The sequence below is a fragment of the Podarcis tiliguerta genome (genome assembly GCF_965153285.1).
Source record: "Podarcis tiliguerta genome assembly, chromosome: 13".
NCBI lineage: Eukaryota > Metazoa > Chordata > Lepidosauria > Squamata > Lacertidae > Podarcis > Podarcis tiliguerta.
The window spans coordinates 44,714,724-44,740,499 of record NC_139546.1 but is presented as its reverse complement, the minus strand read 5'-3'; the positions used below and the strand labels follow the sequence as shown (position 1 = coordinate 44,740,499).

Here is a 25,776-nt window from a genome sequence, read left to right as displayed (position 1 = left end):
AGATGTGACTGCAACCTCAGATCATCACCATAGGATAAGAACAAGAGAGAAATTGTACCTTTAGAAATAACAAAGAAAGACCATTAAATCACTTAAATCAATGGAGATGTGCCTTATTCTTACGTGGTATAAAGTGTTGGTGCAAGGATATCAGATTTACCACCTGCTATACCATTACATAGAACTTTATGAAAATGTTCTGTAGGTAGTATATGACACCATCAAAACTTGCAAAGATTTATAAATTAAAGTCCAATCTGTGTTGGAAATGCGATAAAGTGGAAGGGATAATGATTCATGTTTGGCTGAACTGTGAGAAGATCAAGAATTTCTGGGGTATTATACATGAAGAGTTAAAAGAGATGCTTAAAATCACCATAGAAAAGAAAGCAGAGGCGTATTTACTAGGTTTATTAGGGAAGGATATCCCACAGAAAAAGAGACGCGGGTGGCGCTGTGGGTTAAACCACAGAGCCTAGGGCTTGCCGATCAGAAGGTCGACGGTTCGAATCCCTGCGACAGGGTGAGCTCCCGTTGCTCAGTCCCAGCTCCTGCCCACCTAGCAGTTCAAAAGCACATCAAATGCAAGTAGATAAATAGGTACCGCTCCGGCAGGAAGGAAAACAGCGTTTCTGTGTGCTGCTCTGGTTCGCCAGAAGCAGCTTAGTCATGCTGGCCACATGACCCGGAAGCTGTACGCCGGCTCCCTCGCCCAATAAAGCGAGATGAGTGCCGCAACCCCAGAGTCAGCCACGACTGGACCTAATGGTCAGGAGTCCATTTACCTTTACCTTTAAAGAAAAAGTGGGGCAAACTGTAAGTGTGGATAAACCCAGAGTGAAGGGGTCCCTTTACCTTTACCTATACCACAGAAAAGTAAATCAATATTTCTATACGCCACTGCACCCGCCAGAATAGTTCTCACCAGTAAATGGAAAGGTGAGACAATACCCAGAAAAGAAAACTGGATATGTAAATTAAGCGAATTTATGGAATTGACTAAGTTATCAGCAGGCATAAGCCTCCACACAAATAAAAAATTAAGATTAGAAAAGCAATGTTTTGAGGAGTATATGGAAAAACACTGCTCTAAAAATAATATGTTGATATGCATGGACTAAGTATGTATGGACTAAGTATGTAAAGCATAAGCGAGAATAATAATTAGAAATGGTTATAAGAGATGTATTATCCAAATAATAAAATGACTGTATTTAAATTTGAACTAAAGGAAGTCGAGCCACGGGGGTATGTAGGGTTTATATCTGCAGTGTATGTGTATTTCCTTTTGTTTGATTTTGTATCAGTATTTGTTTGTTTTATTTTCATTTTCTGTATCATTTATTAAGGTGGGGGAATGTTGGTGCAAGGAAAAATATGTATATAAAAAAGAGAATGACGGGATGCCAGGATACAAGTTTGGGGTAAGTACTCCAACACAGATTTAGAGTCACAAAACATAAAGCAAAGTATGTAAATATAAGCTGTTAGACATTTTAAATATGCCCTTTAAAGTGAGTTCCAAACCTTCCCTCTTCCCTAAGCATAAACGAGACCTAACATTTGGTAAGTTATGAATGGGGTCCACTGAATCGTAACCATTAAAAATATTGGTGCTCTTTCCTTTTCAGATTCACCTTCGCTGCTGGAGCTAGGCAGGGCAGAACAGGGAACTCTGCCCTGAATGTGTGGCCGGGCAATGGACCCCTGCCCCCTCCCCACGTTATGCTACTGGCACCTGGCCCTTCACTTTCCTGACCCCCTTTCCCCTTCTTCTTCCAACCAATCCTGTGCTCCATCTTAAAGCTCTGAAGCTTCCCCTGCCTACGATTTTTGCCTTCTGGCTGGTACAGGTTCCCACAAACTTCGGCCCTCCTTTCCTGAATCAGACCCTCCGACCCCTGGTGCACAATCATCAGTGTCCTGCCAATGCCAGGCAGGGGAGGTTTCGATATTATTGACATTGACATTTTTCTTTACTAAGCAGCAGCAGTTGTAACTCTTTAACTGATGGATTTTGAATACACATGGAAGAGGTGTGCTGGCAATTCTATTTTTGCAGTTCTACATTTGTAAACAAAGACATCTGTCGAACACAGAATGCTGCCTGGAATAACATCATGCATTTGCTTTTGACAGAGCAGATTATAGACGGCATTACACCCAGCTGCTGCAAGCAAACACGTGAATGACTCGTATTTTGTTTTCAGGAAGCTGAGTTTTTGTATTGCCCCTTAGAACATTTTGCTCACTGTGTCCCTTGAACAGTAATACATTGCAGAATCTTCAGGCTTCAGGCTAGTCAGTTGCAGGAACACCTGGTTTTTTGAAGTGTCTCTTGTGATGGTGATCCGGTTTTGGAGGCCACTGTTATAGTTAGTGCTTCCACCACTCTGGATACGTCCAGCCCACTCCAGTCCCTTTCCGAGTGGCTGACGGATCCAGTGTACTTGATAGCTTGTTAAAGAAAACCCAGACACTGTACAAGTCAGTCGCAATGTCTCTCCTGGTCTTTTCACGCCACCTCCAGACTCAGTAAGAGTGATCTGTGAGGAAATGTCTGTATATGGAGAAGCAAAATAAAACATGAAATGACATGGAATGACACAACATAGTGATGGATTGTCTACAAGAGTGGGGGGAGGATTTTTCTCTTACATGCTGGGAAGAACATTAAGAAAATCATCAAGGGTTGCAGTTCCATGATCAATGGCATCATCTCCCAGGACCTGAAGAAGACTTGAGCTCTGCATCCTCTGCACAGGACTTCTTTTTAATGAAGGCCCCCCAGGATGTAATTTGCATGGTGTCATCAGTGCTGTTATTATAAGCTGCAAGTACAGGCACACATGCAGGAGGTGGGGTTATCATGCTAAGAACAGCAGCCCCACATCTCTCTGCAATTTCAAAGTCCGATTTAAAGATAGAGAGGATTGGGAGAGGGGAAACAGCACCTGGCAGACTGCAGGGAGGACACAATATAGACGCAGTATAGAATGGCTTCTAGAATGACACTCATTTCCTTTGATTCCATTTACAAAACTACATTCCAAAATTAAAACAAATCAGCAAAGGAAACTGTTATTTCACATGTGATATGTGACTATAAAGAATTTCAGGGTTGCAGCTTTGTCCTTTTGGTAGCTTTACTGTATGCAACACTTTGATCAGCTGCATTAGTTGAATAATAAAAACAACAAAGGAAACTGAAATCAGCTATAATGAGACTTTTAAAAGGAAATGCTAGCCCACACCATTTGCAGATCTAGAAAACCAGGAGAACATAAGTAGCAGTGCCTGAGGAAATCAAGCTTTAATCGGCAAATTTCAGTTAATGTGCGTTTCAGAAATTTGCTACGCAATAATTCCATCTGCTTCAGCAGTTTAAATGTGTAAAAACATACATTTAAATACATATTTTGAGACAAAGGTTGAATACACACAAACACACACATAATAAAAGAAATATAATTAATTTTAAACATTTTCATAATCAAAGTCATATAAATGTGGAAATAAAATGGAGGCATTCAGGAAAATATATAAAGAAATAAGGTTATTTTAAGGGTTGTCTTCCTCATCCTTTAAAAATGTCGCCTCCATCTAAACAGGATATCCCAGACAGTTTCTTTGTTTGGCAAAATTAAATTTCTCTCTCTATTTTCTCTTGCAGGTGGTATTAGGCCTTTGGACTCCATTGCCCAATGTCATGGAGCATGAGCACCACCAACAGTAATCTTTTCTCTGTGCTTATATTGTAGGAGGCTGTTCAGATGACTTTTTAGCGCTGAGAGACTTGATAAGTATTTATTTGCTTGTGGTTTATTCAGCACAATCATTTGAACTGAAAGCTCTTCAGTGCCACCTGCAGTTTTTAAATTTAATACACAAAGGTTTTTGTCTGAGCTCGAGTTCAGTTTCCACCACTGTGTCTCTGGCACAGTAATAGACGGCAGTGTCTTCTGGCTTCAGGCTGTTCATTTGAAGATAAAGGTTGGTGCTGTCCTTGGAGGCAGTGAAACGCCCTTGGATGGTTGGGGAGTAGTAGTTGCTGGATGGGGTGTAATAGTAAACCAGCCATTCCAACCCTTTTCCCGGAGACTGCCGGACCCAGTCCATGCCATAGCTGCTAAGAGCAAAACCTTTTGTGGCACAGGTTAACCTCACAGATTCTCCAGGCTTTTTCATTTCTGGGCCTGACTGAGTGAGGACAATCTGTGAACTGGCCCCTGCAGAGAGAAGAGACACACTGCTTAACTGTGTGCAATTAAAAGCAAACACACAAAAACAGGTTTCTCATCTGGATTAACAGAGTGACCCATTGTAGAAGTAGCTCCCCACCCACCCCTATGTATATACAATAAAGATTTTAAAATGTATAACTTACATGGCAACCTGCTTATAAAGAAGAGGAAATTTAACAGCCACAACATTTTAGAAAAGTATAATGGAAGTGTTGAGGATTCAAAGAAATTACTGAAGCAGATATATGATTCAGTCTGAGGGGGCTGGTGTCAACTTTTAAAGGTGAAATGAAAGCTTTCGTTTTTGCATATTTTGGGCGGGCCTGGAAACATCTGATATGAAAGAGATGTGGTTCACTGGATCTCAGCTTAAGCATTTCATTGCTCAACTGATAGTTCCCTCCTGGTTTAACAATCAAGTTTCTCCCCCCACCAGGGAACTCTGGGTATTGTAGGTCTGTGAGAGGAATAGGGGTTGCCTCACCACTCTCAACACCCTTAACAAACCACAGTTGGTTTCTCTGGTGTAGCCACAACAGTTTAAAGTGGTTTGATCCTGTGTAAAATATAAAATGCAGATGGAGTGTAGGATAGCATCTTGTGTATGAGGCAAGTTATCTTCAGATCCTGTTTGTGTTTTTCTTGCATGTATACCACCACCGCATCACAAGAGTTCTCTGAGTTAGCTCACAAAGCATCGTGCAGATAAATACAAACAAACCCAAATGTTAGTATATTTTTTAAAAAAAACTTGAAATATTCCCAATTAAATTTTAAAAATCATAACACAAATGGGAAGATGAAGTTATAAAATATGTTTTTTAAAATGTCTGGATGCATACAATAAGCTTCCCTTGGTCCCAAAAAAGACCATAAAGATGACGCAAATCATTGGGAAGGTGACACCATAACTGGGGTACCAGAAGGGGGGTACTCTCACTTTAGGTTTTCCATTTCACTCATTTGGTGGAGGTGCTCAGAAGAAACTAGTGGTTCAGCAGCTCATTCTATAGCTCAACTATCTCTCCCTGGTTCATAGGTCCAATCAGTGCTTTTTTTCTAAAAAAAAATGTTTAGGGATACTCTCATTTTCACTCAAGAAAAGCACCATTTTATAGTTCAAATCAGGGAAAAGAAACACAGTAAATGGACAAATGGACAAAGATTCACTAAATGTTTAGGGATATGCGTACCCCTGCATCCCTCCAGAGAAAGCAGTGGGTCCAATCCACCCTATTCCATTCCATTTCACCCCATCCATTCTGTTCTACTGTGTTTTGGAAATATTTTGGGCACACTTTCCCCCCACAACATACACATTTCTTCAGTTTTCTTCAACACATTCACTAGTAGAATATGAGTTTTGTACTCATCTTTTCTGTAAAACATTATTTTTCATGTGCACATGAAGAATGCAAAATCTGGAGACATGTATAATCTAACTGACGGTTGTCTCCCTATCCACAAGGAACCTCAAGAGTGATGGATTGGGTTAGTCCATCTAACAAAACAGGCCAAGCAGATTCCTCTCTGTACTTTGCTGTGAAAAGTGTGAAGTGGCCAGACACTCAGAAAACGGGACAGTCTAATCTCATTTCAGAGAAAGGCAGTGTCCCTGGATCATGTGACTCAAAGAGTAGGTATGTTGGACTTGAAGAAGAAGACAAGTTTCCACTTCAATGAACTGTTGTATCACTTGGGTATATGGAAACAATATTTAGTTAGGGAGCTAGACTGTGAGACTAAGAAGAGAAACTCTCTCAATTTTAAGTGAAAATTGAAATTGGCTATCTCTTTTGGCTGAATAGTTTAGAAATTGAAAGAACTTCAAACGAAAGGGAGAAAGAAAGAAAGAAAGAAAGAAAGAAAGAAAGAAAGAGGACAGACCACAGATGAAAAGAGTGGGTGGTGCAGGAGAGGGCCTGATGAATGTGAAACATTAAATTTCTGCATCATGTATTCATCTGTTTCAAAAGAGCAGTTCCTAGACACCTGCTTCCTCTGGTTAAAGGAGATTTCTCTCTCTAGTATCTCCTCTACTTGTGGTTTCTATCCTTTTCTAAGTACCTGCTGTTCTGTGGTTTTCCTCAGTCTCCACTACCATGGATCACGAGTGCCGCCATCAGCAAGTCATTTGTATAGCTTATGTAACAAAAGGTTGTTTTTCCTCCCTGTCCACTGATTCCATATAAACCCCGACTGGATTCCCATCACTATGCAGTTCTTGTATACCGATCTCTGGCAACGAGTGGGCTGACCAGCAGTAAGACTCCCATCACATCAAGATAGTTTTATTTGCAGAAACAAACATCCAGAGCAGAGCTTCGCACTCCCTCTCAGCAACGATAGGTGCTGTATTCTGAATCAGACCCCCACCCACAACAGGAACTACGGAAGAACCTCGTCTTTCGACCCCTCCTCTTCCGTTCTTCTTGGAGTCTTTTCCATTACCAGGAGTGAGGACTGAGAGCCTGGATTGTCCCTTCTGCACTGTCAGTGGACAGAGTTTCCGAGCCTATCTTATCGGTTTGCCGCTCTGCTTTGCCATGGTCACCTTCCAACTTTCCCTCTTCATCCGAGCTAGCAGTGTCTGGTCTGGAAAGGAGGGGCTGTGGACTGTCAGCTCTGAAACTTAACACTTCTCCCTCCTCTGCAGAGGCAGCCTCTTGCTTACTTACCAAGGTTGCCCCCGCTGCCGGGTCCTGAGGCCCATGTTCCTGACATATTGTGCCTTAATTAATGGGTGCAATTATAAGCTGTTCTCTACTTTCAGGCTGATCATTTGATGAGAAAAACTGACCACCATTTTTCTTCATGGACAGCATAAATCATTCCTGCTTGTATTAAAGTACAGTGGTACCTCGGGTTAAGTACTTAATTCGTTCCGGAGGTCCGTACTTAACCTGAAACTGTTCTTAACCTGAAGCACCACTTTAGCTAATGGGGCCTCCTGCTGCTGCCGTGCCATCGGAGCATGATTTCTGCTCTCAACCTGAAGCAAAGTTCTTAACCTGAAGTACTATTTCTGGTTAGTGGAGTGTGTAGCCTGAAGCGTATGTAACCTGAAGCGTATGTAACCTAAGGTACCACGGTACTCAAGAACCAACACTGGCAGAGTCTGGCAGAGGGAAAACAAGCCTTCCCCAGGTTCATTTATGCTCGGTTGTCAGGTCATGTGACTGCGATGAATGGGCTTAGTATCCCTCTAAATTCCCTATCCTCTTGTGCCACCCCACTGTGCCCATGCAATGCCCCTTTTTCCAGGCTTAAGGGCCACTGGAATAGTGGAGGGGAATGCAGGCTGTTGTGCAGCCAATGATTTGCATGGAGCAGGTCTCTGGATCAATTCCTGCCTCTTCCAATTAAAAATGGGGGAAAGCCTCCTTGGAGATGTGGTGTCAGCCAGCATTGACCAAAAGAGTGGTGATTCTGTGGCCTTGCAGTTGACCTGGGACTTCAACTTCCACAAGCCCCAGCAGGCTGAAGCAATAGACATGGGTGATGGAGGTCACAGTGCAACATCATCTGGAAGTCCACAAGTTCATCATCCTTACTGTAGACAATCCCAAGTTACATGGGTCTGTGGGTCTGACTATAAGACCTCATTGTGTGTTCCTATGTTATGATCCATGCTAAGTCATTTCTGAGGATCCCTGTATCGCAGAATTAATTTCCTACTTGCAGCTATTTAACACGGGATTCTGTTATGTTATGTCATTCATGCATTTGAAAGTAGAGGAAATGAACAGGCAGAAAAGCCGTGTTGTTTCCAGTGGTTACACACAAACAGATGCAGGACTGAAGCCTGGTTTTCTGTTAAACTGGATGTTGTTCAGCCCTTGCATTGTGTGTCTTGCACAGTAATATATGGCAGTGTCTTCAGGCTTCAGACTACTTAGTTCCAGAAACACCTGGCCTTTAGAAGAGACCCTTGTGATGGTGACTCTATTTTGGAGCCCATTGTTATAGTTACGGTCTGCATTACGCCTCATTTCTCCAATCCACTCCAGCCCTTTTCCAGGGGGTCGACGGATTCAGTTTATGCTGGTGTCATAACAATAGTTATGCAGCAGTGGTGCTGCCAAGGTCCCAAAATCCAGCAAAAATGAATCCCTTGATGGATCATTGATAAGAAATACTGGGGCCTTAGGTAGACTGTGGAGGGATTCAAAGAATGTGCTTTCCTGGTGTTGATTAGGGTGATGTGTGTCACTGTGTGTTTCTTGCTTTGGAAAAACATTTTCCTTTTGCTATGATTTGTTTTGTTGCACCAGCAACCCCTATTCTTCCCTCGAGGGACTAATATAGAGACTTTATGAGAATCGTATTGTGTTCAGTTTAGTGCAATCATTCTAGCTGAAAGCTCTCCAGTGCCACCTGTGGCCTTTGTGTTTAATAGGGAAACGTTTTTGTGTGAGCTCAAGTTCAGTTTCCAACACTGTGTCTTTCTCTGGCACAGTAATATATGGCTGTGTCTTCTTGCTTCAGGCGGTTCATCTGAAGATAAAATCTGGAGCTGTCCTTGGAGACAGTGGAACGCCCTTTGATGGTTGCAGAGTAGGTATAGCTAGATGATGATTGATAATGAACCAACCATTCCAGCCCTTTCCCTGGAGACTGGCGGAGCCAGTGCATGTGAGCACTGCTAAGAGCAAGTCCTGTTGTAGAACAAGTGAACCTCACAGACTCTCCAGGCTTTTTTACTTCTGGCCCCGACTGGGTGAGAACAATCTGTAAACTGGCCCCTGAAGAGAATAGGCGAACATAGGTTAACCAGCTGAATTGTAAATAAATACTGTGGCTGAATCAGATTATTATTTTTCTTGATTGGCATTTTGCTAAAATAAATGCTACCAAAATGCAATTGCTTTCTCAAAAATATCTGCTGAAAAATTTACTTACAAGAAAGCCCAGTTATGAAGATGAAGGAACTCAATAGCCAGAACATTGTGAACACTGAAACAAGGAACCCTAATGGTGGCTGAAGCAGGTTCCGGGAAATCTTTGTGTGTTGTTCCTTTTTTCCTAAGGAGGAGAAAAGTTGGCCTTTTAAAAGGAAGTGAGAGTGTATGAGTTTTACATATTCTGGGCGGGGTGAGGCATAGCTAAGATGAAAAGGGTGGCAGGCAGTGGAGAGAAGGCCAAAATGCTAAGGTTTTCCAAGTGGGATATCCAAATGAACTTCAACCATCAGAAATGCACACGAGGGAGAATTAATTGATCTGTTTCAGCTTCTGCCTTCTGGAAGAAAGTACAGGGTTATAAAGACCAGGACTAGCTGCCTGAGAAACATTTCTACCCAAATGCAATTTTGGTTCCAAACGCAGTATAAGGAGTCTCTATAGCATATTGTATTTTAAAATGGGGTTTCAGAGTTTTTAGGGGGTTTTAAATGTCTTATGTAGATTTTTCAATTTCAGTGTTCTGTATGGGACAATGACAATAAAGATATGGTATCATATCATAATTGGGAACTTCAAGCGAAAGGAATGAAGCTGTTCTTCATTGAAATGGAGCAGTGATGGGTGAGGGAAACTACCAGATTTTGACCCATGAGACAGATCTATCCAGCTCCACGAGAACTGTTGAGTAGAAGGGGCTTGTCATGCTTCAGAGGTTTATCAAAATACTGTGTCTTCCAGTGACCAGCCACTGAGATCTATGGGATCCTCACAAGCAGGACATGGATGAAATAGCCCTTTCTCTACTTGTGATTCCCAGGAAATGGTATGCAGGGGCCTTATTGCCTCTAAGAGTGAGGGGGAGAGCATAACCACTGTAAGGTGTAGACATTGATAGCCTTACCCTCCACGAATTTTAAAGCCTCCCAGGTTGTCATAACCCTACCAAAGTGCATTTGTCTGTAGCTATCAGATGCAGATTTCCATGGTTCTTTGACCTCCTGGGTTTTTGTGCAGAGGAAAACCACTGTGCTGCCCCATGCTCACAATGCTGAATTCTCGTACATAAAGGCTAACAGGGGACTAGAGAAACCAGCTGTGTGCTTCTCTCAGGGGAGTTAATTTCAACATGCTTGGGCACACACAGATGTTAATGCCGGATCACTTGAGGTAAGCCCCAGCCTAAATGATCAATCATATCATGTGGTGCACACGCACATTTTCCAAGTAACTATGAATAGAATTGTTTTGGTAATACTAAAATATCTGGTATTGATGTGTACTCCTAGGTCTTTGGTGTGGATACATATAAGCAGCTTTCCCTAACCAGGTGTCATCCAGATGTTTTCATAGAATCACAGAATTGTAGAGTTGGAAAGGACCCTGAGAATCATCCAGTCCAACCCTCTGCAATGCATGAATATGCAGTTGTCCCATAAGGGGATCGAACCTGCAACCTTGGCATCATCAGCACCATGTTTTAACCAACTGGATATTTTCCCATTGTTTGCTTTTCAGAACAGAGCACTCTTCTGTCATTGATGAATCTGAAGGGAGAGGAAATGAATAGGCAGGAAAAAAACAGGGCTATTTCAAGCATATGCAACACTGAAGCCTGGTTCTCAGTTGGGGTGGTTTTTGTGCAGCCCCGGAGTTGGGTTGTCTCACTGTGTCTCTTGCACAATAGTACATGGCAGAGTCTTCAGGCTTCAGGGCCCTCAGTTGCAGGGACACCTGGCTTTTTGAGATGTCCCTTGTGATGGTGATCCGGTTTTGGAGAGCAGAGTTATAGTTATTGCTTCCATCATACCTCATTCGTCCAGTCCACTCCAGCCCTTTTCCAGGAGGCTGACGGACCCAGTGCACACTATAGCTTGTTAGAGAAAATCCAGACACTGTACAGGTCAGCTGCAGAGTCTCTCCAGGTCTTTTCAGCCCATTGCCGGACTGTGTGAGGGTAATCTGTGAGGAACTGTCTGCATTTATCAGAAAAGAATTGAAGAAGACAAAAATAAATAAGAAACATGATGATATTACACACGAATAACCCCTTCTTAAGAGGAAATGGGAAACTATCTTACATGCAGGAAATATCATTAGGAAACCAATCAAAAGATTCCTCTCCATGACTTGGATGGTTGCAGGACCAGACGAAGATCTGGATGCTGCCGAAGACCTTGAATTTGGTATCTTAGACCTGCACGCCCTCTTTAAAGAAGGCCGTACCAGAAACCCATTTGCATGTTGTCCTGGGTGCCTCTCATAAAAGAGAACTGAAGGCTGAAAGAAGATGCAATAATGGAGTGGCTAAGAATGAATGTCAGAATCCCACCTTTCCTACCCGTGATTGCCCATCATGTTTCCTGGAAACAGGCGTGTGACTTGATGCCATCTTGCCCAGAGTTTCTCTGGCTTTGGGAGTGAACAGAAATTACAATGCAGTACTTAAGGCACTCAAACTTTAATTGGGAAATGCAGGTATTCAGAATAGCATTGGTCCAGTCTAGGGTGTGGAACATTTTTTTAAGGTCAAGGGCAGCATTCCCTTCAGAAAACCTGCCGTGAGCCAAGTGCCAGTGTTGTTGGGCAGGTTCAGCAGCAAACGTTTCTGAAACAGTCATTGCAAATCCCCCAAATATTCCTGTCGTTGTGGATGTGAAAGTGATTACTACCTTCTGTCCTGAAGCCATTTCAGTTCACTCTAAATAATGTCCTTTTGCAGATGGTTTTCTAGCTGCACTGGTGGGTCAAAGGGGCAAACAGCCTCCATAGCAGATAAGTAGACAATCTACTTTGACATGGATTCATCTGTCAATTTCAGTTTACCCCAGTTGCCCCTTTTGCGTGTCGAGGTCCCCAGGTCCACCCCAAATAACTCACACATCACACAGAAATTTTTGTTTAAGATTTTTGGCATAATTTTGGCCACAACTTTATTAAAATACAAATTTGTGAGTGGTTGCTTAGGCATTGGTTGCAACTATCTGCCCCCACCATGGGGGACAGACTGACATTCCGCACGATGAGAAAGTCAGAATGGGGGAATACACTTGGGGGTTACGCGGAGCAGGGAACCTGCCCTCACCCCAAATGCAACCAGGAGCTCATTGCTATGGCCCGAGCCCCCTTGACAGAGTGGACAAGCAATAGTTAGCCCCCAATTCCTTTAACGGAATCCTTTGCAGCAGCAGCATTAGAGGGGCAGGCACAGCCAATCCATGCCCCTCAACCAACCAAACCATAAACCAATGCCTAACCGCGAACCTTACAAGTTGTGACGATTTGCTACGCAGTAGGCAAAAACCAAATGGCCCCAGCCAATCAGCCAGATGGACAAATTCCTACCAGGCCCCCGCTCCAAAGCAGACGACCCCATGACAGGCATACCAAGGTCAAAGCGAAGAACCCTAATTCTAGGGAGGGAGGGACGGGCAATCCGATGCACTGGCGAAAAGAGGAAGCCCTAGCCTCGTGCAAGGAGTTTTAGTATTTCTGGCTGTCAATCAATAAATGGCAACATTAACTTCTTCCCAACAACAAGGGAAGCCCCAATCGCATCAGTGGCCAACAATCAATTAGCCCGCCCTCCAACTTTGGAGTGTCCTGAAGGCCCCCACCACAACACGTGCTCTCCATGAAGGAGAACACGCTTTCCCATTCAGTTCACCATATTTCTACGTCAGTTAAAACTTCACATTAAAATTCACCTGCACTTTCATGACCATAAAAATGTTGAAATTATTTAATATTACATAAAATGGTTTATAATTGTGTGTGAACTGTATTTTTAAGTTACTGTGAAAAATGTACAAACACCTGATGAAGGCTTGTATTTTCCTTTTGCAAATATGCGGGGAAGGTGCTAGCTTTTGTGACTGAGCAATGGGACTTTGGATAAAATTTTGGAATGTTTACTTATATTTAGGAAGTAGCCCACACCATGGATTCCCGATCCCAGAAAATGCATCTTACCTATATTTTAGCATTCTGCTAATTGGGAAAGGAGTACAACAAGGCTGTATATTGTCTCCCTGCTTATTTAACTAATATGCAGAATTCATCAGGCGAAAGGCTGGGCAGGAAGAATCCCAAACTGGAATTAAGATTGCCAGAAGAAATATCAACAACCTCAGATATGCAGATGACACAACCTTGATGGTAGAAAGCAAGGAGGATTTAAAGAACTTTTTAATGAGGGTGAAAGAGGAGAGCGCAAAATATTGTTTGAAGCTCAACATCAAAAAAATGAAGATTATGGCCACTGGTCCCATCACCTCCTGCCAAATAGAAGGGGAAGAAATGGAGGCAGTGAGAGATTTTACTTTCTTGGGCTCTATGATCACTGCAGATGGTGACAGCAGTCACGAAATTAAAATACACCTGCTTCTTGGGAGAAAAGCAATGACAAACCTAGACAGCATCTTAAAAAAGGAGAGACATCACCTTGCCAACAAAGGTACGTATAGTTAAAGCTATGGTTTTCCCAGTGGTGATGTATGGAAGTGAGAGCTGGACCATAAAGAAGGCTGATCGCTGAAGAATTGATGCTTTTGAATTATGGTGCTGGAGGAGACTCTTGAGAGTCCCATGGACTGCAAGAAGATCAAACCTTTCCATTCTTAAGGAAATCAGCCCTGAGTGCTCACTGGAAGGACAGATCGTGAAGCTGAGGTTCCAATACTTTGGCCACCTCATGGGAAGAGAAGACTCCCTGGAAAAGACTCTGATGTTGGGAAAGATGGAGGGCACAAGGAGAAGGGGACAACGGAGAATGAGATGGTTGGACAGTGTTGTCGAAGCTACCAGCATGAGTTTGACCAAACTGCGGGAGGCATTGGAAGACAGGAGTGCCTGGCCTACTCTGGTCCATGGGGTCACAAAGATTTGGACACGACTAAACAACTAAACAACAAAATCCAAGCATTTATTAAATTTAAGAACTGTGGGGGATATGCCTCACAAAAAAACCTATAACAATATAAATATTTTCACAGAGAGACAGTGATTAATTGATGATCATTCCTATGCTTCTTTTCCCTAGATCTGCTTCACTTTATTGGAAACCTCATATGACCAAGAACTTCATATATTTCCACATTTGGAGGAGAAATCCTAGACACCTGCTTCCTTTGGGAAATGAAACTTCCTTCTTCACAAACTCTTCACATTGTGGTTTCATCTCATTGCCGTGATTTTCTTAATACTTGTCTTGTCAAATGTGTATGCCCCCTACAGGATTTCTCTTTCCTGAGTTACATAATGGAATGGTTTTTGCCAGACCCAAGACTAGCTTTTCATCACTGTGAGCCTCTGGCGCAGTAATACGTGGCTGTGTCTTCTTGCTTCAGATTGTTCATGTGCAGATATAAGTTGGAGCTATCCTTGGAGGCCCTTGAATGGTTGGGGAGTAATAATTGGTACCAGTTGAAGAGTAATAGTATATCAGCCATTCCAGCCCTTTCCCTGGAGACTGACGGAGCCAGTGCGTGTCAGCGCTGCTAAGATCAAATCCAGCTGTGGAACAGGTGAGTCTCACGGATTCTCCAGGCTTTTTCAATTCTGGGCCTGACTGAGTGAGAACAATCTCTGAACTGGCCCCTGAAAAGAGAGGAAGCACATTAAGTGGATTTATAAATAAATATAGAGCAGGTGTTTCTGTGCAGGGCACTTCGCTGGATTGAATGCTTGCAAAATATAATGATTTGTTCAAAAATAACTTTTGAAGAATTACTTACAAGCAATCCCAGTTACGAAGAGGAAGGAATTCAATAGCCAGAACATTGTGAACAGAGAGATGAGGAACCCCTCTGATTGTTGAAACAGGCTCAAGGAGATCTTTCGTTTCTCCGGAGGAGGAGAAAAGTTAGCCATTTAAAAGCAAATGAGTGTATGATTTTTGCATATGCTGGGCAGGGCTGGGCAGAACTTAGACAAAAAGGGAGACTCTCATCAGTGGAGGGAGTGGAGTGAAGCAATAAAAGCTAAGGAACCCAAAGAGGGAATTCCAAATGGTCCTCAACCATCAGTATGGTTTAAACATGACGTTTAAGTTACTGGAAAATTTCCTGGGGAAGTTTATGTGAAATGAATGGAGCCCTTGTTTATTTTAATCAACTCTTTTTGTCTCTGTCTCTGTGTGGGAATTGCATCTATCGCATCCCGATTCACCCCATCCATTCTGTTATACTGTGTGTATTTAGGACACATTTTGCGCACACTCCATCCACAATAAAACATACACTTCTCAGTGCTCTTAAATGCATTAAAATGTAAAATGTGTGGCTTCTCCCCTACCAGAGATCCTGACCCTCCCCATAGATCACCTACACCTGACGACGCAGGAGTGCTATTCCACTTCTGCATCCCAGCAACTAGTATTTAGACCCACACTTTTTCTAATACTGGAGGGACACCATAGGCAGCATAGATTGTTGAAATGAATTCATCTAATGTTCCTTGAAAACCACCAAAATTGTGCTCACCCTGATGTCATAACTCTGCCAAGGTGCATTGGACTGTAGCTGAAGAAAACCACTGAATTCTCAGACATAAATGTTGGCAGAGTAGCCGGCTATGTGTTTACAACAAGGGACACATATGAAGTGTACAGGAGCAAGGGATGTGCTTGGCTGGATGGCCGATAGCAAGATTCCCAATTGTTTGTTAACAGAGATTTTCATGACTGATGACTAGTGATTTGGAAGGGGAATTTTCTGCCTCCCAGCCCGTAAGTACAATATCTTACTGCTCCTCTTTCAGAGAAGTGTAGGAGGCTCCACATGTTTTCTGCCCTCCTAATGTTTTGCCAGGCCACTCAGTCATGTAGTGAAGTGGCAGTGTCTCCATCACCAAGGAGACTAGATCACCACCAACCACCCCTATGAACCAACATTATGATTTTCCCCATTGCATAATGCCAAGTGTTGACTTCTGTCTAGATTACAACAGCATCCTATAGGACCACCCACTTCTAAAGTTATTGAATATTTTATTTTATTTTATTTTATTTTATTTTATTTTATTTTATGAAGAAATCAGTAGTCAAATTTATTATATATCTGGCTTCTGCAGTAAAATGTTGTTGTTGATGATGATGATAATGATGATGATGATGGCACAAATTTCTTCCAAGGTTGCATGCAGGGTTGTTTCTTACACTTTAATATCCTCAAAACAACCCTATGTGGCAGTTTAGGCTGAGACTGACTCAAGGTCACCCAGTGAAAAATCTTAACACCCACAATACACTGAATGTGTTGTTTGAGTCAACAACATCTGCTATGAAACATCCTCAGAAATGTACAAGATCTGTGGCAAATATATGATTTGCTTGATCACCCAACAGGAATTCCAAACAGCTTTTACAACCCTTAGAAGCCACCACATTCTTTCTCTTTATACTCCAAATGGGTTTTTGTGTAAGCTCAGATTCACTTCCCACCAATGTGTTCCCTAGCACAATAATACATGCCGGTATCTTCAGCTTTCAGACCAGTCATATGTAGATAGATCAGCTTCTTGGAACTGTCCGTGGAGATTGTGAATCGTCCTTTAGCAGAATCTGCATAATAAGTGCTGCCCCCATTAATTCGTGAGAGCCATTTGAGTCCCTTTCCAGGAGCTTGATGGACCCAGTGCATCCAGTAGCTGTCTATGTTGAATCCTGATGTTGTACATGTGAGTCGAAGGGACTCTCCAGGTCTTTTCACATCCCCACCCGATTCCACCAGAGAATCTGCATGGACACCTAGAAAGAGAGAGAGATTGAGTTGCAAACCTTACATATGTGGATTATAAAGGCTTCCTGATAAATCACACCAACTGCATTCCAACCAAAGGGATTAAGTACCTTTGAAAAGGAAGAAGCTAAATATGAAATGTATCCACAGAATCATTTCTACTGGGTTGTTGGGATGGAAAGCTGGTTTCTGTCTAACAGGATGAGGATATTTCCACAAGCTCAGCTGGAACCCACAGCAAGAGGACGGCTCAGGTTTAAAGCGTGGACTGTTCCATTATTTGCATATCCTCCTCTATATATAATATTTCCCAGAGGAGCTTTTTCAGTTGAAATGCTTCTCAGTCCTTAATGCTTTTGTTTCCATTTGCCTCTATACACATTGCCTTTCTGACTTTGTAAGCAAAACTTTCGGTCTGACATATTTTGCCCCAACATTAAGGACACATTATTTATATATTTTATTCTCTACTATCAATATTATAGGATCTGTCCTCTGAATTTTTTTTTATGCCCGCCAATGCAAACAACAGAACTCCTGAATTAAAATAGAATATCCTTTTTAAAATGCCAATGAATCAGGCAATAAAATTGTACGGAAACGAAAGACAGGAGGTAGAAATAGATGATGAAAACAGTGATAATAGTATTAATATTTCTAAATGGAAATATAAGAGACTACCAAAATACGGAGTCACATGTACATAAGTAGTTTATAATGTGATCTCTTGCAATGAAAAGTTATTTTGTTTTATACTTGTATATTCTTAAAAGTTGGCAAGTCAGTGGCCTCTCAGATTTCAGTGGTACCCTGCGTTACTCCAAAATCCTGCAACCCCCACCTCTCAACTCCCATTCAACATAATTGCTGTGGCACCTACTGTGGAGTCCCAGAAGCTCTGCAGCCATTGTGGCCAAACCTGTCGTGCTCCCATAGATCCCTCTTTGTGTTTGTCCCTTGGCTAAAACTGGTGATGTTCCATCTTTAAAAGTTCAGAGAAGCTAATGCCTTACAGACTTATTATGTTGTTCCCCTCAACATTGTACAGTTTTATGATATCTTATAATTACAGTTGGTTTTAATGTATATTTTATTGTTGCAAGGAGAACTGATCAGTATTAGACATAGGCAGGAATTGCACTTTTTTGTGTTGTTTTCTTCCCAGCTATTGCACAAATGTGAGCTTTGACGTCTCATCTACACACTAGCATCAGGAACAGTTGCTGTGGATTGTAGCATTATGATATCTATTTTGTGTGTCCTATCACTATGGGAATTTATTTTGAAAATAAATAGCAAATAAAATTATTATTTATTCTTTAGGACAAAATGTACTTAACCGCCCTGAGACCTGTTGGTATAGGGCAGTATATAAATTCAGTTAATAATCATAATAATAACAATTTGCATTCCCACAAGAACTTGTCTAGCAGGGAAATAAAACCAGGGTAACTTATTTGATCCCAAGAGCTTTGGGAACTAGGATAAGTAGTTTCTGCCACCTTTGTGGATAGATCAGGAACTAATGTAGAGAGACTTGATATGTATTTATTTTCTTGAGGTTTATTCAGCACAATCATTTGAACTAAAAGCTCTTCAGTGCCACCTGCAGTCTTTTACTTTAACACACAAAGGTTTTTGTCTGAGTCCAAATTCAACTTCCACCACTGTGTCTCTGGCACAGTAATAGACGGCAGTGTCTTCTGGCTTCAGGCTGTTCATCTGAAGATAAAGGTTGGTGCTGTCCTTGGAGGCAGTGAAACGCCCTTGGATGGTTGGGGAGTAGTGGTTGCTGGATGGGGTGTGATAGTAAACCAGCCATTCCAGCCCTTTTCCCGGAGACTGCCGGACCCAGTCCATGCCATAGCTGCTAAGATCAAAACCTTTTGTGGCACAGGTTAACCTCACAGATTCTCCAGGCTTTTTCATTTCTGGGCCTGACTGAGTGAGGACAATCTGTGAGCTGGCGCCTGCAGAGAGAAGAGACACGCTGCTTAACTGTGTGCAATTTAAAGCAAACACACAAAAACAGGTATCACATCAGGATTGAAACAGTGACCGAAAGTGGAAATAACTCCCCACACCACTAGTACATATAATTAAGATACAAAAGATTTGACTTACATGGCAACGTGCTTATAATCATGATGAAATGTAACAGCCACAACATTTTAAAAATTATAATGGGAGAGTTGAGGACCTAAACAAATTACTGAAGCAGATCCACGGAGCCTTGATTCAGTCTGAGGGATCTGGTGTTTACCTTTAAAGATGAAAGGAAAGCTTTTGGTTTTGCATACTTTGGGCGGGCCTGGAAACATCTGATATAAAAGAGATGAGCTATACTGAACCTCAACTTCAGTATTTTCTGGTTCAGTTGAAATTTACCCTGCTGGACCTAGGAAAGGGCCTTGGGCCAGGAGAACTGGTCTCCAAATCCTGGCTTATTCATGTTGTAACGTTGCTGCAGATGGTTTATTTTCCCCTCCATTTTCATCATCACCTCAATGCATGAGTCCTCTAAGTTGGCTTACAAAGCACACCATAAATAAACACAAAGGAAGCAAACCATTATTATATGTAAAAAATGATGGCAATTTACTTTAAAATGAAAACACCCTTTGAAATGCAAATCTGAGAAGCTAAGGTTATAAAATGTAAGTTATTTATAATATCTGGTTGCATATGGTGCCTATTATTGGGATGGCAACTCCTTAACTGGGGCATCAATACCAGAAAATGGCCATCTTTCTTTTGGTAATCCATTTCACTTCATTTGTTGGAGAAATAACTAGTGATTGGACAGTTGATTCCATCTCACTTTAGTCTCACTGACACTGCATCATAAGTCGATTGTGATCTATTGCATCCATTTCTGTTCCGCTGTATGTATTTAGGACACATCTTGAGGACACTTTTCTCTCTCCCCCCCTCCCCAATAAAACACACACCTCTCAGTGCTCTTAAATGCATTCAATAGTAGTATGTGTGGTTTGTCTTCTACCAGAGATCCTGCCCATCCCCATAGATCATCTACACCTGATGGCACAGGAGCACTATTCCACTTGTGTATCCCAGCAACTAGTATTTAGAGCAATACTGTTTCTGATACTGGAGGGACACCATAGGCAGCATAGATTGTTCACATGAATTCATCTAATACTATTCAAAGCCACCCGAATTGTGCTCATTATAATGTCATAACTCTGCCAAAATTCATTGGACTGTAGCTGAAGAAAACCACTGAAGTCTCAGACATCAATGCTGGCAGAGTAACTGGCTATGTGTTTACTACAAGGGACACATATGCAGTGCAAAGGAGCCAGGGATCTGCTTGGCTGGATGACCGATAGCATGATTCCCAACAGCTTGTGCACATAGAGGTTCTCATGAGTGATGATTCATGATTTGGAAGGGAATTTATGCCTCCCAGCCCTACAGACTCCATAAGTACAGTATCTGGCTCCTCCTCTTTCAGAGGAGTGTAGGAGGCTCCACATGTTCTCTGTCCTCTCAATGTTTTACAAGGCCACACAGTCTTGTGGTGAAGTGGCAGTGTCTCCATCATCATGGTGACTAGATTACCCCCAACCACCCCATGAGACAAAACTATCCCCCCCCCCTTTGCAAACTGGCCAACTATCGCCCAGTTTCAAATCTTCCATTTTTGGGCAAGGTGACTGAGCGGGTGGTTGCTGAACAACTCCAGGCACGCCTGGAGGATGCAAACCATTTGGATCCCTTCCAATTGGGATTCACGCCTCATCATGGGACTGAAACTGCCTTGGTCACACTGGTTGATGATCTCCGGTGGGCTAGGGACAAAGGTGAGAGCTGTTTCCTAGTTCTGCTGGATCTCTCAGCGGCCTTTGATACAATCGACCATAACATCCTTCTGGACCGTCTAGAGGGGCTGGGAGCTGGGGGTGCTGTTATACAGTGGTTCCGCTCCTTCCGCCTGGGCCGTGTTCAGAAAGTGGTGGTGGGGAATGAGTGTTCAGGCACTTGTGGGGTGCCTCAGGGTTCCATCCTCTCCCCCATGCTTTTTAACATCTACATGCAGCTGCTGGGAGAGATCATCAGGGGGTTTGGACTGGGTGTCCATCAATATGCTGCTGATACCCAGCTCTACTTCTCTTTCAAATCAGAACCAGTGAAGGCGGTGAAGGTCCTGTGTGAGTGCCTGAAGGCGGTTGGAGGATGGATGGTGGCTAATGGATTGAGGTTGAATCCTGACAAGACAGAAGAACTGTTCCTGGGGAACAGGGGGCGGGCAGGTGTGGAGAACTCTCTGATCCAGAATGGGGTAACTGTGCCCCTGAAGGATCAGGTGCGCAGCCTGGAAGTAATTTTGGACTCACAGCTGTCCATTGAGGCACAGGTCAATTCTGTATCCAGAGCAGCCGACTACCAGCTCCACCTGGTATGCAGGCTAACACCCTACTTGGCCGCAAACTGTCTTGCCAGAGTGGTGCATGCTCTAGTTATCTCCCGCTTGGACTGCAAGGTGCTCTACGTGGGACTACCTTTGAAGGTGACCCGGAAACTACAATTAATCCAGAATGCGGCAGCTAGACTGGTGACTGGGGGCGGCTGCCGAGACCACATAATACCGGTCTTGAAAGACCTACATTGGCTCCCAGTACATTTCCGAGCACAATTCAAGGGGTTGGTGTTGACCTTTAAAGCCCTAAACGGTCTTGGCCCAGTATACCTGAAGGAGCATCTCCACCCCCATCGTTCTGCCCGGACACTGAGGTCCAGCGCCGAGGGCCTTCTGGTGGTTCCCTCATTGTGAGAAGCAAAGCTACAGGGAAGCAGGCAGAGGGCCTTCTCGGTAGTGGTGCCCACCCTGTGGAATGCCCTCCCATCAGATGTCAAAGAGATAAACAACTACCTGACATTCAGAAGACATCTGAAGGCAGTCCTGTTCAGGGAAGTTGTTAATGTGTGACATTTTAGTGTATTTTTTGTCTTTGATGGAAGCTGCCCAGAATATTTGGGGAAACCCAGCCAGATGGGCGGGGTATAAATAATAAATTATTATTGGTAGTATTATAATCTCTAGTGTTGACTTCTGCTTGATTAGCACAGCATCCCACAGGACCACCCACTTCTACCAAACAGCTATTGAATATTCATATATTTTATTTAAACGAAGAAATCAGTAGTCAAATTGATTATATATTTGGCTTCTATGGTATTATGTTGTTGTTGTGGTGGTAGTTGATGATGATGATGGTGATGGTGATGATGATGATGATGATGATGATGATGATGATGATGCCTCAGGTTTCCTCCCAACAGCTCAAGGTTGCATGCTGGGTTCTTCTTTCCCCTGTTATATCCTCAGAACAACCCTTTGCGTGTCGAGGTCCCCAAGCCACCCCCCAAATAACTCACAACACACACTTAATTTTGTTTAAGGTTTTTGGCATAATTTTGGCCACAACTTTATTTAAATACAAAACCGTGAGTGGTTGTTTAGGCATTGGTTAAAACTATCTGTCCCCCCGCCTGGGGACAGAACTGACTTCCGGGCACCACCGAAAGACAGTGCAGGGGAAAGCAAGTCGGGGAGAAATGGAGCTGAGTCACAGACCCTCAATTCTCATCCACATGCTCCCCGAAGGCTTGCCGGCCCTAGTCCTATTCCAGGGATTGGACAAAAAGATGGCAAGCCCCAGGATTCCTTTAATGGAATTCCCTTTCCGCAGCAACCATGGAGGAGCAGGCACAGCCTATCCTAACCCCTCCTCCACCAATTTATAACCAATGCCTAACCGCAACCTTACAAGTTGTGACAATTTGCTACGCAGTAGGCAAAAACCAAATGGCCCAGCCAATCAGCCAGATGCACAAAATTCCTACCGGGCCCCTGCCCCAATGGCAGACGACCCCATGACAGGCATAGCAAGGTCAATACAACAACCCCTTACTCAAGGGCGGGTGGGCGGGTGATCCGATGCACGCAGCAAAGAGAAAGCTCCAGGCTGTGTGCAGAGTATTTAAACATTTTACCATCCCACCAAAATTGCAACATAACTTTTACCCCAGCAACCCAGTGAACCAATCACTGCCCCAGGCCATCTTTAGAGACCCTGCCTGGTAACAGAGGGGTGGCGCGGCAGACCCCACCGCAACACGTGCTCTCCATGAAGGAGAACACGCTATGTTGCATTTTAGGCTCAGAGATGGACCCAAGGTCACCCAGTGCAAAATGCTAACACCCAATCGTTTTCACTTGATGTGAAAATTTCAGGACTAGGGTTTGAGTCAACAACATCTGCTCTGAAACACCATCAGAAGTTCCTCTGAGTTTTACAAGATCTGTGGAAAATATATGATTTGCTTGATCACCCAACGGAAATCCCAACAGCTTTTTCAACCCTTAGAAGTCACCTGATTCTTTCTCTTTATACTAGCCTCCAAAAGGGTTTTTGCGCAAACTCAGATTCACTATCCACCACTGTGATCTCTGGTACAATAATACATGCCGGTATCTTCAGCTTTCAGACCAGTCATATGTAGATAGATCAGCTTCTTGGAACTGTCTGTGGAGATTGTGAACCGTCCTTTAGCAGAATCTGCATAAGCTGTGCTGGCCCGATTAATTGCTGAGAGCCATTTGAGTCCCTTTCCAGGAGCTTGATGGACCCAGTGCATCCAGTAGCTGTCTATGTTGAATCCTGATGTTGTACATGTGAGTCGAAGGGACTCTCCAGGTCTTTTCACATCCCCACCAGATTCCACCAGGGAATCTGCATGGACACCTAGAAAGAGAGACAGATTGAGTTGCAAACTTTACATATGTGGATTATAAAGGCTTCCTGATAAATCACACCAACTGCATTCCAACCAAAGGGATTAAGTACCTTTGAAAAGGAAGAAGCTAAATATGAAATGTATCCACAGAAACATTTCTACTGGACTGTTTGGATGGAAAGCTGGTGTCTGTCTAATAGGATGAGGATATTTCCACAAGCTCAGCTGGAACCCACAGCAAGAGGACGGCTCAGGTTTAAAGTGTGGACTGTTCCATTATTTGCATATCCTCCTCTATATATAATATTTCCCAGAGGAGCTTTTTCAGTTGAAATGCTTCTCAGTCCTTAATGCTTTTGTTTCCATTTGCCTCTATACACATTGCCTTTCTGATTTTGTAAGCAGAACTTTCGGTCTGACATATTTTGCCCCAACATTAAGGACACATTATTTATATATTTTATTCTATACTATCAATATTATAGGATCTGTCCTCTGAATTTTTCTTTATGCCTGCCAATGCAAACAACAGAACTCCTGAATTAAAATAGAATATCCTTTTTAAAATGCCAATGAATCAGGCAATAAAATTGTAAGGAAACGAAAGACAGGAGGTAGAAATAGATGATGAAAACAGTGATAATAGTATTAATATTTCTAAATGGAAATATAAGAGACTACCAAAATACGGAGTCACATGTACATAAGTAGTTTATAATGTGATCTTTTGGAATGAAAAGTTATTTTGTTTTATACTTGTATATTCTTAAAGGTTGGCAAGTCAGTGCCGGATCTTGGCCTCTCATATTTCAGTGGTACCCTGTGTTACTCCAAAATCCTGTAGCCCCCGCCTCTCACCTTTCATTTGACATCATTGCTGTGGCACCTGCTGTGGAGTCCCAGAAGCTCTGCAGCCATTGCAGCCAAGCCTTTGTGCTCCCCTAGATCTCTCTTTGTGTTTGTCCCTTGGCTAAAACTGGTGATGTTCCATCTTTAAAAGTTCAGAGAAGCTAATGCCTTACAGACTTATTATGTTGTTCCCCTCAACATTGTACAGTTTTATGATATCTTATAATTACAGTAGGTTTTAATGTATATTTTATTGTTGCAAGGAGAACTGATCAGTATTAGACATAGGCAGGAATTGCATTTTTTTGTGTTGTTTTCTTCCCAGCTATTGCACAAATGTGAGCTTTGACGTCTCATCTACACACTAGCATCAGGAACAGTTGCTGTGGATTGTAGCATTATGATATCTATTTTGTGTGTCCTATCACTATGGGAATTTATTTTGAAAATAAATAGCAAATAAAATTATTATTTATTCTTTAGGACAAAATATACTTAACCGCCCTGAGACCTGTGGTATAGGGCAGTATATAAATTCAGTTAGTAATGATAATAATAATAATTTGCATTCCCACAAGAACTTGTCTAGCAGGGAAATAAAACCAGGCTAACTTATTTGATCCCAATAGCTTTGGGAACTAGGATAAGTAGTTTCTGCCATCTTTGTGGATAGATCGGGAACTAATGTAGAGAGACTTGATATGTATTTATTTTCTTGTGGTTTACTCAGCACAATCATTTGAACTGAAAGCTCTTCAGTGCCACCTGCAGTCTTTTAATTTAACACACAAAGGTTTTTGTCTGAGTCCGAATTCAACTTCCACCACTGTGTCTCTGGCACAGTAATAGACGGCAGTGTCTTCTGGCTTCAGGCTGTTCATTTGAAGATAAAGGTTGGTGCTGTCCTTGGAGGCAGTGAAACGCCCTTGGATGGTTGGGGAGTAGTGGTTGCTGGATGGGGTGTAATAGTAAACCAGCCATTCCAGCCCTTTCCCCGGAGATTGCCGGACCCAGTTCATGCCATAGCTGCTAAGAGCAAAACCTTTTGTGGCACAGGTTAACCTCACAGATTCTCCAGGCTTTTTCATTTCTGGGCCTGACTGAGTGAGGACAATCTGTGAACTGGCCCCTGCAGAGAGAAGAGACACGCTGCTTAACTGTGTGCAGTTTAAAGCAAACACACAAAAACAGGTATCACATCAGGATTGAAACAGTGACCGAAAGTGGAAATAACTCCCCACACCACTAGTACATATAATTAAGATACAAAAGATTTGA

At 42.7% G+C, this 25,776-nt stretch overlaps 1 long non-coding RNA gene across 1 annotated transcript; it reads right to left on the bottom strand.

Moving 5' to 3' along the window:
• Window positions 1-3,928: 3,928 nt before the first annotated feature.
• On the bottom strand, window positions 3,929-19,422 carry LOC310663240. The gene is made up of 3 exons (XR_014504422.1): window positions 19,273-19,422; window positions 19,009-19,147; window positions 3,929-4,229 (listed from the first exon to the last, which is right to left on the bottom strand). It is a non-coding gene; the product is annotated as an uncharacterized lncRNA (long non-coding RNA).
• Between the last annotated feature and the right edge of the window lie 6,354 nt (window positions 19,423-25,776).